This window comes from Oncorhynchus nerka, linkage group LG26 (genome assembly GCF_034236695.1).
Source record: "Oncorhynchus nerka isolate Pitt River linkage group LG26, Oner_Uvic_2.0, whole genome shotgun sequence".
NCBI classification, from domain to species: Eukaryota; Metazoa; Chordata; class Actinopteri; order Salmoniformes; family Salmonidae; genus Oncorhynchus; species Oncorhynchus nerka.
The window spans coordinates 3,618,456-3,632,659 of record NC_088421.1 but is presented as its reverse complement, the minus strand read 5'-3'; the positions used below and the strand labels follow the sequence as shown (position 1 = coordinate 3,632,659).

Below are 14,204 nucleotides of genomic sequence, written 5' to 3'. Positions count from 1 at the left end.
TACACTGCATGTCCCCCTCTACCTGGCTTTCAATATAGAGCATTATTAAATGTGGCTAAATGGCACCCCTACAGCTCATTATCATTATCACTATTGGACTAATATAAATGGGAGCACTGGGATTACAGTGGTGTTGGTATGTCTCTCTTTCCTGATGCTCCTTCTGTAGTTGACTTGTTGGCTTGCTTCTCCACATCATGACGCTACAAAATGGAGGGGATGGGGGAGTGACAGCGGCGGAGGTTGGTTCCCGGGGGCTCGAAAGGGTTGGTGATGGGGGTGAGGCGCATGGGGGCTCCTGACATGCCCGAAATGTTATTGAGGCTGCGAGACTTCTCATAGCCTGTCGCTGTGGTGACCGTGTTGTCATAGTTAGACGGTTACATTAGGTTAGAGGTCAAGGGGTTACCGGAGAGGTGACAGAAGTTAACAGTGGTGTTTTTGGGAAAAGTAGTTTTAGGGTTTAAAAACAGTTTAAATGCAGGACATTTGGTACAAAATAAAGGAAAATTGCATAAATGTTTGTGGTTCATTTAAATGTTTTAATGATTATTATGTTATTTTTTTCATGTTTAAGGAGGATATGGATATCATTTGGATGACAGAGAAAGATGTTGCGTTAAAATATATAATGGATTAGAAATAGCAAGGAATAGCGATTGGTATGAATAAATAGGTTTCAAAAAACAAAAACAATAAAAATCATACCAAATCAACAGTCAAACCGAAAATCAAAATCAAGGTTTAAGGCCACAGACAAGGGACAGAGAGAAAGACAGACAGACGGGAGAGACAGGACAAAACAGGAAAATGAGTTATGAAAATTTTGCCACATCAATACAAAATGGTGCTCTCTGTCAGTAGTGTCAGCATACACAGTACAGCACAGTAGATTACAGCACAGTACAGCACAGTAGAATATAGTAGGGGGGGAAGAGTACTGATGGATAAAACAGCTGGTGTCAAGCTCCGGTGACTTTTAGCTCCCTCTGGCATACACAAAGAGAGGGAAGTACACTCATGTGTCTCTCAGAAAAAGGGAGATATTGAGAAAGAGAGAGGGCAGACTCAGCATCCAGATGTTTTAGCCTCCAACACTGAATTCTAATCCTCCAGACAGACAGACGGACAGGGCAACAGTACATACAGTCAAAGCTCTATTCAGCACCTCCCCAGAATAACAACAACGTGACCAACTTGGACCTGGTGAAGTCGTCAGGATTTGGGAACAGAAACATCAGCAGAACATTTATTGTGTGTGTGTGTGTGTGTGTGTGCGTGCGTGTGTGGTGGAAGACCTTACGAAAACACTGACAGCTTCACCGGGCCCAACCGAACCTGGCTGCCTCCCCTTATTCACCATTTACACCTTCCTCTCGGAGCCCCCGTCACAGTAGTAATGATCTCGGGTCAGTTTGACCTTCTAGATCATAACGAATAAAATGAATAGGATCATATTTGAATGTGCAGAGGTGACCTGATCCTTGATCAGCCCTCCGACTCTGAGACGGTTTGTGAATGCAGGCCCATACTCCCTCTCATGGTCCAAGCCTACCTTCTTCCCCAGGGATGTAGTAGAACGTAAACATAAAACACCGTTTTTGCACCTTTTCATGTTGTGGAGAGCCTCTATGCACATATTATTATGCCAGATTAGTGTTCGAATTTGCATTACTCCCAACTAGTGATTGCGATGGCGTTCAGAATGCCGTTTTTGCCACTACTTCCTCAGCATTTCCTGCAACTTGTGTCGGTCTGTTTGACATTTTTAGAGAACAGATGTCAATACCCTGGAGAATGACCAGGTAGAGCGAAAGGTTTGACACAAGCTCAAGATGTTGTTACATCTGCCATAATCTCACAACACCTCTTCAAGGGTGAGCCAAATATCCAATACCACATTTTAAGAGTGAGCCTAAATTTAACACCATCCCTTTAAGAGTGAGCGAAAAGTCACATTACTATGCTCGGACATTACATGCATCAACCAATGGTTGCATGCCACGTCATTGACTGTGCCGTCAGCAACGTCTGAGCAGGGGAACATGACCGTTATCGAGCACCACCCCTTTAAAAGCAAGCGAAAATCTAACACCACCCCTTTAAGAGTGAGTCGCTCTTTTCCCAGATACAATTCAGAGGAAAAAGTGGATATAAACCTCAACACGTCTGACCAAGCAGTATAATTGTCAGGTTAGGTGGCATAACAGGATCGGTTTGACCATCCTCTGTTCTCTAAACTCAAAGCAGCCACATCTCCTCCTAATGTGTCCTTTCTTTGTGTTGTTTTCGTTGTCATGAAGGACTTTTTTTCTGTTCATCGTTACTGATCATAGAGAATGTGGCCCTGGGTTAGGAATGAATGAGGGCGGAAAGGCAGTCACATCACATGTCATCAAACATAAACCTGGGATCCGATTCAATCAATCACAGATAAAAGGTCAACCACGCTGTGGTTTACGCCGTCTCACAGACATTGTCATTGGATATTTTGATTTTGTAAAACCACATCTACCCTTAAAATACAGCATCAATAGTCTGAATGAAACCTGCAGCCGTGCTGAAAAAATAAAACGGCATACATTTCAAACTGGTTCATGCTGATCTATACTGGTCAGTGCTGGTCGGATGCTGGTCAAGTTGGTCTGACCAGCATGGTCTGGGTTCTGCTGGCCGACCAGTAGGATCTAACTGGTCTGACCAGCGTGGTCTAGCTGGTTATCCTGGCAGACCAGCCTTCGTTGTGTTTCCATTGTGTTTTCGCTGATGGCCAGCCTTCATTGTGTTTTTGTTGGTAACCAGCATCAGCTAAATCAAAACCAGCATCAAGGCACATTATGCTGACTTACAAAGTGAAGTATAATTCCTATTGGAATCTAACCAGAGAGGATTCCCACAGTCTGCATTCAGAATGACTGCCATGGTTTAGAAGATGAGGGGGCGTTCAAAACCGCGATGCAGTTGTCAAGTCAACACATCTGTCAGTGCAGCTGTGAACCGCATCACAAGAGACATGGCAAACAGAAGATGTATATATATATATTTTTAAAAATGATATCATTAATGCAATTTCAATGTTGTTTGAGTTGCTTAGTGAACCACTAAATTAGTTTGAGAGGATTTTACTGCAACACTGCTCACTGCAGCCAAGTTGCTTGACATAGGAGTTTCAAAGAGCTGTCAGTCAAAGCGAGCTCATGAATATAGGCTCCCCGCCCACTCATCCTGTCTTTTCAAACTTCCTGGTACAGTAGTTAGCCATGAGAGAAAAGGTACTTTTCAGAATGACTGTTGGGTGCCATGTAGAACCCTTTGATTTGTCTCTGTAGGGGAAACCTTTTGAGTTCCAATTAGAACCCTCTCATGAAGAACCCTCTGGTTCCAAGTAGAACCAATGACAGGTTCTACAGTTATACTTATAGGATACTTCAGATGTGCCTGAAGTATCCTATAAGTATAAGTTCCCTGCTACTGAGTTGCAGTAAAATACAGTGGGCCATACTTATGAACATAAGCAAGCATTTAAAGTTAAATGGGTTCTCATGCACAAGATGTATATCAGCCAATTAAAAACTGTTGATTTACTTGTACGTGACGCTAAATTGTAGCTGGTCTCATCAGATAACATGGCACACGTTAGCCCTATGCTAACCTCGACAAATGGTACTGATTATGTCCTGGCACAACTTCTTCATCAGCCTATGAACGATCTTAGACTTTATATCGACCAAACCAATGTAATTTCTTTCAAATAGGTCAACCACTAGAGGGATATTCTAAACCTGCAAATTCAAGGTTTACTACTGTAACAAAATGTTGTGTGCCAATATTGCAATGATGCATCTTTGATTAGGCTACTAGCTAAAACGAACACCCCACGCTGTTGTTTAAGAGTTTCACACACATCTATGTGCTTTCGTGGGGAAAATATAAATGAGGTCCTTACAACATAAACCTGTTCACTGCCGGTCCTTGATGCTCGATTCAATTTACGTGTACACGACCATGTAATATAGCCGATGCAATACAATTTGTATGCGTTTGTGGGCAAGGCTGAAGAAAGAGGTAGCTCCATATTAAATTCATTCATAATCTTCATTTTCAAGCTGTTGGCTGTAGGCGTCCCTTTTCAACACAACAACACTTGGACACGAGCTCACCAGAACTGAGTACCGGCACCTCAAAATGTTCTACTGCAACCCTTATAAAATATTAGCTCAAAAGTATTGTACAGTTCCTGCACTTAAATGTAAACAGTACCGGCACCCAAAATGAGTACCGGCACCTATTTTAGTCCAATTCAAGCACTGCACACTAACACAATACATGTAAATCAACATTTCAAAATGGGGGGGGGGGGACTCATGTGAGATTCAAACCCTTGCCACAATCTGCACAGAGAGCAATTTGACCAGTCAGTCAAATACATGTGATAATTGCTTTGATGAACCTGAACATGCTGTTAGACTTAGTTATGTCAAGGACACTTCCAACTACTTCGACAATTTTAATTGTCTGACGCACCTGTGCCAGGACATAATCAGTACCACCTGTTGAAGTTCGCATAGGGTTCATTTGTACCATGTTATCTGAGGGGACCAGCTACAACTTAGCATTTGGTCACATGCAATTAAATCAACGGGTATCATTGGCTGATACGCATTTTGTGCGTGTTAACTTTAAATTATTGCTTTTTTACAGTTGATTTAAGGTGTTATTGTTTTTTAAATGACTTGTTGTTTACCTTACTTTCACTGCACATTGAAATGTATGTGGGGGCAATGTACTGGCGGGGGAAATTAGCATATTTGGGGGGCATGGTCTAAAATATGTTGTATTCCTGCCAATTGTTAGTGGAAGTATTGTACCAGTTTAAGAGGTTTTATCGTTATGTTGATGAAGGTTGAGGAGGTAGAACTATCGCGCAGTGCAGTGTGCTGCTCAATGAGTGCAGACATTGAAAACCGGTGCAATCATCTAGGTGTAATGTGTGGTGTCTAGGAGTCGGAATGGTGGCGAGTAGTGCAGACGAAATGGAGAAAAAGTTGATGAAGCAACAGCTGTGCTGGAAGGCGAACAAATATGAGTGTGAGTCCCGATGGTATGGAGCGGGAGGATGAGGGTCAAGGACTGAAATGGTCGGTAGTGGAAAGACGTAGGAAGAAGAGAGATCATGATACTGAAAGCAGTGGCGCGTTTTAGTAAAGAAAGCATAAAGAGCTCCAAGGTAGGAAGCAATAGTAATAATGTGCCGGAGTGGAAAGACCACAGGGCCTCATTCACACCCCCTACCTGACTAACTAATGCCGTAGAGAAAAATGTAGGTCAAATTAGCTTGGTTCGTTGGAAATGGTAGACTGTTAATATTGTGTGGTAGACAGGCTCAAGCAAGACAAGATTCTGAAAATGGAAACGCTTTAATTGGGGAAGAAGATTAAAAGCCATGTCCCTGGCGATTATGCTAGATTGAGGGGGAGTCGTCACTGTGGTCCTGATATCGATGTCCACAGATGATATTTAAGAACATGTGAAGGGAGGAAAAGTGATTGAGGCCAAAAGGTTGATCAGTAGGAAAGAGGGTCAAAGAAGTGGAAGCCTATCAGTGCTGCTCACGTTTGAGAAGGTTAGGCCTGGGAAAGTACAGAGAGGATTCCTTTAGTTTCAATGTCAGAGATTTTGTCCCGTCCCCTTTGCAGTGTTTTAAATGTCAAATGGGATATGTAAAGGAAGGAAAAGATGTGTCAAGGGGAACATGATTACGGTGAATGTGGGAACAATGAGAAGGTTAAGTGTTGTAATTGTGCAGGGGGAGAACACAGGTTTAAGGTTAATGCCAGGTTTTTATTTTCTAGGCAAGTCAGTTAAGAACAAATTCTTATTTTCAACGACGGCCTAAGAACAGTGGGTTAACTGCCTGTTTTGTACATTGTCAGCTCAGGGATTTGAACTTCCAACCTTCCAGTTACTAGTCCAACGCTCTAACCACTAGGCTACCCTGCCGTTTAAGGCTATTGTGGAGACCGCAAAAGAGACATTGGGGGATGATACTGCTGAACAATCCTACGGGTGGAGTGTTTCAGTATTATATAGGTCAAGTTTAATGGGGCAGGGGGGTTGGGGAGGGGTTTTGGGAGTCGGTGAGGAAGAAGTTAGTAGGGATTTATCTGGTTTTTATTTTCGTGGTAGTACAGAATTGGACAGATCATGATTGATTCCAGCACAGTAGGTAACGACATGCCCTTAAAAGTTTGTTTGTGCATGACATCATGGAAGAAGACGAAGGTTGAGCGTCTCATTTGTCCGGTCCCAGTTCTACATCTTTGTAAGAGCTTGTGACAATCAAGAGCTGTGCTGTTAAGAGGTTACTGTGCATTTCCCAGTAACTTAATGGCCGTTTTTCATCAGGAAGTTCATGTTTCATTTTCCTTAACTTACTGTTAGCTTGCTGCAAGCAGTTATTGTACAATTCACAGTAACTTACTGTGGATGCCCTCTGTCATGCTCACTGACCTGATGGTATGACAGGACGGTCAGTTTGCTACCAACCAAGAGGTTGAGGCCAGGTGAGGCTGGTTCCCAAGTGCGCTCATCACAAAGAAGGCTGAGTAGTTGTCACCTAATGTTATACGCTATCTTGTAATCAGAAAGGTCCAGGGAAGGTACAGTGAGCTACTGGCTGCAAGTAAGTTCCTGTGCACTTTACAATAACTTACTGACATCTGGCTGCCAGTTAGGTTGCCAGTTAAGGTGCCAGTAAGTTACTGGCAGTTAGTTGTCAGTGAGTTACTAGAAGTTACTGGCTATTACGTTACTGTGAATTTTTAACTGGTTGCCAATTAGGTAACGCAGAATTCAGAAAGCAAACTTCGAGCCAAACTCATTTCCATTAAGTTACTGTGAAATGAAGTCATGCTACGTTTGGTACCGGAGCCCAGAGGCTTTCCGAAATTGCTAAGCAGCTAACTTCGAAGCAGTGTGCCGATGCGTGCATCCCTTTATCAGTGGTACGTCATCAATGATGTCCGAGGCTTCGTTCGACTCCGTGCTTTTTTCAAACCGTGAGTTTCAAAATGAGAGATCCCACTGTTTTCGCCGTGGTTCCGGTGCTTTCTTCGACTCCAAGCTGCTTTCAAACATTGACCTCTACTGGACACTGTAAATACAAATATAGTAATGATTTTGTACAAATACTTTAATCTTTTATCAGGTAGAGTAGGGAACAATTCAGGGACGTGAGGGTATGAGGTCGAGTCCTGTTGAAGGCTACACTATTTAGAGAATTGTTTTGCGTGAAACCACACTTTCTACACTGGTGTTCAAATCATTTGTTTTATTTGGTATAGTATAAGCTTCTGTCTTCAGCATCCTAAATGATGTCATAGATTCAGATTATGAAAAATAGTCAACTTGAAGCATAATGACAGATGTGAAGCTGGTATTCCAACTGATTCTAGGGGTTTTGATGAAAACAGTAGAGAAAGAAAGACTTGATATGATAATCATACGCTGCTATTTATTGCTGACCAGGAGATGCAACTTTGTGAACAGATAATGAAGTGTTTTTCAGCACTATTTGGTGAAAGCGTCAAAGCCTTCAGAAAGCCTCGGATTCTCATCACTACTGAAATGCACAGTAACCTCTTTTATAAAAACCTTTATTTAACTAGGCAAGTCAGTTAAGAACAAATTCTTATTTTCAATGACATCCTAGGAACAGTGGATTAACTGCCTGTTCAGGGGCAGAAGGACAGCTCAGGGATTCGATCTTGCAACCTTTCGGTTACTAGTCCAACGCTCTAATCACTAGGCTACCCTGCTGCTACCTCTTAACAGTGCAGCTCTTTAAAACTTCTTAGGGATAGTCCCCTTTTTTTCAATTTCCGCCTAAATGACATACCCAAATCTAACTACCTGTAGCTCAGGCCCTGAAGCAAGGATATGTATATTCTTGGTACCGTTTGAAAGGAAACACTTTAAAGTTTGTGGAAATGTGAATTGAATGTAGGAGAATATAACACAATAGATCTGGTAGAAGAAATTACAAACAACAGGTTTTTTTTTCTACCGCCATCTTTGAAATGCAAGAGAAAGGTCCCAGTTCCAGCATTCACTCTGGTTGTAATTCCGATGGTGTCCACAAGATGGCAGCAGTGTATGCACAGTGTATGTTCAGACGCATAATTTGAAGTATGAGCAAGCTGCAGGACATTTAGTGTGAAGTCACCTAGGTATAAATGGGCAAATCGTGAGAGACATTTGCAATCATATTACATTTTTCTGCAAGAATATTGTCAAATCTGTATACTTGGACTTTGATTTAGCTTTTCCAGTATTAGTTGCAAAACAAACAGTTTTCATAACTTCATAACAGAATATTCTTATAATTTTGGTCCAAAAGGAAAAGGCATGCTATCTCAAAAGGGTAGCACCTACATTTTGCAACAGACACAGGGTTTCCAGATACTCCCGTAAAGCCCAGCTCACTGGCTATCTAGCTGGCTTTATTTGACCCCGATTGGTGCTTATTTGACAAAGATACAGTCATTCAAGTGAAGACCGCCCGCATCATCGGCGTGCCATGAAGGCGTCGCTCTCTGACCAAATATGGTGTCCTATAGGATGTACTACACCCCTAACGATATAGTGAAGTCTTGTTACATTCTAGGATCTCTGAGGAATACATATGAACGTGATTTTACACGTTTAGGGTGAGATTTTCACAGATTCCTTTCTTTGCAAATTGAACAAGTGGAAATACAAAATCGATCGTGCATGCTATATGGACCTTTTTAGGATATGAAAAAATGATTTTATCTAACAAAACGACACTTCATGTTATCTCTGGGACCCTTTGGATGATAAATCAGAGCAAGATTTCAGAATGTAAGTACACATTTCACTTTCAGAGGTGAATTTATCAAACCTATCGCGGTGAAAAAAGTGTTTTGTTGTTAGGAGCTCTCCTCAAACAATAGCATGGCATTTGTTTTCGCAGTAATATCTACCGTAAATTGGACCGTGCAGTTATACTAACAAGAATTTAAGCTTTCAGTCGATATATAAGACACTTACAGTGCCTTGCGAAAGTATTCGGCCCCCTTGAACTTTGCGACCTTTTGCCACATTTCAGGCTTCAAACATAAAGATATAAAACTGTATTTTTTTGTGAAGAATCAACAACAAGTGGGACACAATCATGAAGTGGAACGACATTTATTGGATATTTCAAACTTTTTTAACAAATCAAAAACTGAAAAATTGGGCGTGCAAAATTATTCAGCCCCTTTACTTTCAGTGCAGCAAACTCTCTCCAGAAGTTCAGTGAGGATCTCTGAATGATCCAATGTTGACCTAAATGACTAATGATGATAAATACAATCCACCTGTGTGTAATCAAGTCTCCGTATAAATGCACCTGCACTGTGATAGTCTCAGAGGTCCGTTAAAAGTGCAGAGAGCATCATGAAGAACAAGGAACACACCAGGCAGGTCTGAGATACTGTTGTGAAGAAGTTTAAAGCCGGATTTGGATACAAAAAGATTTCCCAAGCTTTAAACATCCCAAGGAGCACTATGCAAGCGATAATATTGAAATGGAAGGAGTATCAGACCACTGCAAATCTACCAAGACCTGGCCGTCCCTCTAAACTTTCAGCTCATACAAGGAGAAGACTGATCAGAGATGCAGCCAAGAGGCCCATGATCGCTCTGGATGAACTGCAGAGATCTACAGCTGAGGTGGGAGACTCTGTCCATAGGACAACAATCAGTCGTATATTGCACAAATCTGGCCTTTATGGAAGAGTGGCAAGAAGAAAGCCATTTCTTAAAGATATCCATAAAAAGTGTTGTTTAAAGTTTGCCACAAGCCACCTGGGAGACACACCAAACATGTGGAAGAAGGTGCTCTGGTCAGATGAAACCAAAATTGAACTTTTTGGCAACAATGCAAAACGTTATGTTTGGCGTAAAAGCAACACAGCTCATCACCCTGAACACACCATCCCCACTGTCAAACATGGTGGTGGCAGCATCATGGTTTGGGCCTGCTTTTCTTCAGCAGGGACAGGGAAGATGGTTAAAATTGATGGGAAGATGGATGGAGCCAAATACAGGACCATTCTGGAAGAAAACCTGATGGAGTCTGCAAAAGACCTGAGACTGGGACGGAGATTTGTCTTCCAACAAGACAATGATCCAAAACATAAAGCAAAATCTACAATGGAATGGTTCAAAAATAAACATATCCAGGTGTTAGAATGGCCTTTTTCAAAGTCCAGACCTGAATCCAATCGAGAATCTGTGGAAAGAACTGAAAACTGCTGTTCACAAATGCTCTCCATCCAACCTCACTGAGCTCGAGCTGTTTTGCAAGGAGGAATGGGAAAAAATTTCAGTCTCTCGATGTGCAAAACTGATAGAGACATACCCCAAGCGACTTACAGCTGTAATCGCAGCAAAAGGTGGCGCTACAAAGTATTAACTTAAGGGGGCTGAATAATTTTGCACGCCCAATTTTTCAGTTTTTGATTTGTTAAAAAAGTTTGAAATATCCAATAAATGTCGTTCCACTTCATGATTGTGTCCCACTTGTTGTTGATTCTTCACAAAAAAAATACAGTTTTATATCTTTATGTTTGAAGCCTGAAATGTGGCAAAAGGTCGCAAAGTTCAAGGGGGCCGAATACTTTCGCATGGCACTGTATATGTACCGACATTTGTTGTTTCTCTGTGGCCAATCTCTGTTATGCCCACAGACCTGGTGGGGTTAGCAGGTCATTCAGGTCATTAACAACCAGTTCAAACCCCCAGTTGGGTATAGTCTCAAGTAACCAACATTCAGCAGCAAACTGTCATCTTACAGCAATAACACCTTAATATCTTATTGGCAGACTCAACAGCCTTGGCTCAAATGACTGCCTCACCTGGTTCACCAAGTACTTCTCAGATTGAGTTCAGTGTGTCAAATCCGAGGGCCTGTTGTCCGGACTTCTGGCAGTCTCTATGGGGGTGCCACAGGGTTCAATTCTCAGGCCAACTATTTTCTCTGTATACATCAATGATGTCGCTCTTGCTGCTGGTGATTCTCTGATCCACCTCCACGCAGACGACACCATTCTGTATACTTTTGACACTGTTAACAAACCTCCAGACGAGCTTCAATGCCATACAACACTCCTTCCGTGGCCTCCAACTGCTCTTAAATGCAAGTAAAACTAAATGCATGCTCTTCAACAGATCACTGCCCGCACCCGCCCGACCATCTAGCATCACTACTCTGGACGGTTCTGTGGACAACTACATATACCTACGTGTCTGGTTAGGCTGTATACTCTCCTTCCAGACATCAAGCATCTCCAATCCAAAATAAAATTGGCTTCCGCAACAAAGCATCCTTCACTCATGCTGCCAAACATACCCTCGTAAAATGGACTATCCTATCAATCCTTAACTTTGACGATGTCATTTACAAAATAGCCTCCAACACTCTACTCAGCAAATTGGATGTAGTATATCACAGTGCCATCTGTTTTGTCACCAAAGCCCCAAATACTACCCACCACTGCGACCTGTATGCTCTCGTTGGATGGCCCTTGCTTCATATTCGTCGCCAAACCCATCAGGTCATCTATAAGTCTTTGCTAGGTAAAGCCCCGCCTTATCTCAGCTCACTGGTCACCCACAAAGCAGGTAAATTTCACTGGTCACCCACAAAGCCAATTCCTCCTTTGGCCACCTTTCCTTCCAGTTCTCTAGCTGCCAGTGGCTGGAACGAATTGCAAAAATCACTGAAGCTGGAGTCTTATATCTCCCTCACTAACTTTAAGCATCAGCTGTCAGAGCAGCTTATACCGACCATTGCAACTAGCCTACCTAGTTTAATAAAGGTGAAAAAAATATTATAATAATTTGTCAGAAAAACTTGAGTAACTTGTTGTTTACCTTACTTTTACTGCAAGCAGTAGCCTGTAGTGTACCGTAAAATAACAAACTTTTAACAGTGCATTTTATAGCATAAACGGAAAACATGGTGGTTCTTCACAACCATCACAACAGTAGTGAACCCTTCCTGATATGCAGTGTTACACACATCACCCCTGACAAAGAACCCCTGAAGAGCCTTTTCTTTGTGTGTATGCTGGTCCAGCTGGCCTCGGAAACCACACCCATCATTATCATATTTCCCAGCATGCTCTATTGCTGTCTCTAGAATTGTTTGTTTCAATATCTACATTTTTGCATAGAAAGTGAGTGAATGAATGAATGGTCCAATTATTGGATATCACTATTTAGTCTAGATTCCAATAGGAATTATAAATTCCTTTTCAAGCCAGCATAATGTGACTTGATGCTGGTTTTGCGGGTGACCAGCTTATGTTGGTCATCAGTCTCAAAAACACAGCGAAGTCTGGTCGCCGGCAAAAACCCAACGAAGGAAAGGGAGATACCTAGTCAGTTGTACAACAATGCATTCAACTGAAATGTGTCTTCCGCATTTAACCCAACCCCGCTGAATCAGAGAGGTGCGGGGGACTGCCATAATCGACATCCACGTCTTCGGCTCCCGGGGAACAGTGGGTTAACTGCCTTACTCAGGGGCAGAATGACAGATGTTTACCTTGTCAGATTGGGCTGGTCACTGGCAAAAATACAACGAAGGCTGGTCACCAGAGAAAACACAACGAAGGCTGGTCACCAGAGAAAACGCAACGAAGGCTGGTCACCAGAGAAAACGCAACGAAGGCTGGTCACCAGAGAAAACGCAACGAAGGCTGGTCACCAGAGGAAACCCAACAAAGGCTGGTCACCAGAGAAAACCCAACGAAGGCTGGTCACCAGAGAAAACGCAACGAAGGCTGGTCACGAGAGAAAACGCAACGATGGCTGGTCACCAGAGAAAACGCAACGAAGACTGGTCACCAGAGAAAACGCAACGAAGGCTGGTCACGAGAGAAAACGCAACGAAGGCTGGTCACCAGAGAAAACCCAACGAAGGCTGGTCACCAGAGAAAACCCAACGAAGGCTGGTCACCAGAGAAAACCCAACGAAGGCTGGTCACCAGAGGAAACGCAACGAAGGCTGGTCACCAGAGAAAATCCAACGAAGGCTGGTCACCAGAGAAAACCCAACGAAGGCTGGTCACGAGAGAAAACGCAACGAAGGCTGGTCACCAGAGAAAACACAACGAAGGCTGGTCACCAGAGAAAACCCAACGAAGGCTGGTCACCAGAGAAAACCCAACGAAGGCTGGTCACCAGAGGAAACGCAACGAAGGCTGGTCACCAGAGAAAACCCAACGAAGGCTGGTCACCAGAGAAAACCCAACGAAGGCTGGTCACCAGAGAAAACCCAACGAAGGCTGGTCACCAGAGAAAACCCAACGAAGGCTGGTCACCAGAGAAAACCCAACGAAGGCTGGTCACCAGAGAAAACCCAACGAAGGCTGGTCACCAGAGAAAACCCAACGAAGGCTGGTCACCAGAGAAAACCCAACGAAGGCTGGTCACCAGAGGAAACCCAACGAAGGCTGGTCACCAGAGGAAACCCAACGAACGCTGGTCACCAGAGGAAACGCAACGAAGGCTGGCCTATGCAGATTTTTTTCCCCAGCAGGTAGTGCGGTTTCTTTCAATATCTGTAGTTGATTAAACGTGGGCCATAGTCGCCAACAGCACGGGGAGAGGTTGTAGGCTCCCATCCCTCTCCTCACAGTGACACAAACCAACAAACAAAATGAGAGACAAAACATGGGTCATCACAAACAATACAAAATCTGAAAAGAACACAAAACATGGGTCATCACAAACAATACAAAATCTGAAAAGAACACAAAACATGGGTCATCACAAACAATACAAAATCTGAAAAGAACACAAAACATGGGTCATCACAAACAATACAAAATCTGAAAAGAACACAAAACAAAATAATACAACGCTGAATTACTATCACAATTACCAGGTGTTAATACCATTACTGCACTTCCATCCTCACCAGAAAACAGATTGTGCCTCTGTCTGGAATTTAGAACTTAGAACACCACACCGATGGGGCAGGTTTGGGGTTGGGGAGCACTGGGCTAATGTTGTTGCGGCTGGATTAGTTAGTCAATCAGTTTGACGCCAGGCTCTTACATTAATGCATGGCCTATAGGAGCCACCCAGTCATGGGCTGGTGCTGTGAACAGGAGGCATGCTGAGTA

The 14,204-nt window shown here is 43.0% G+C and overlaps 1 pseudogene; it reads right to left on the bottom strand.

Annotated features, from left to right (window-relative positions):
• LOC115110048 (potassium voltage-gated channel subfamily C member 1-like) overlaps positions 1 to 14,204 on the bottom strand; it is a 90,804-nt pseudogene continuing 76,600 nt past the window's right edge.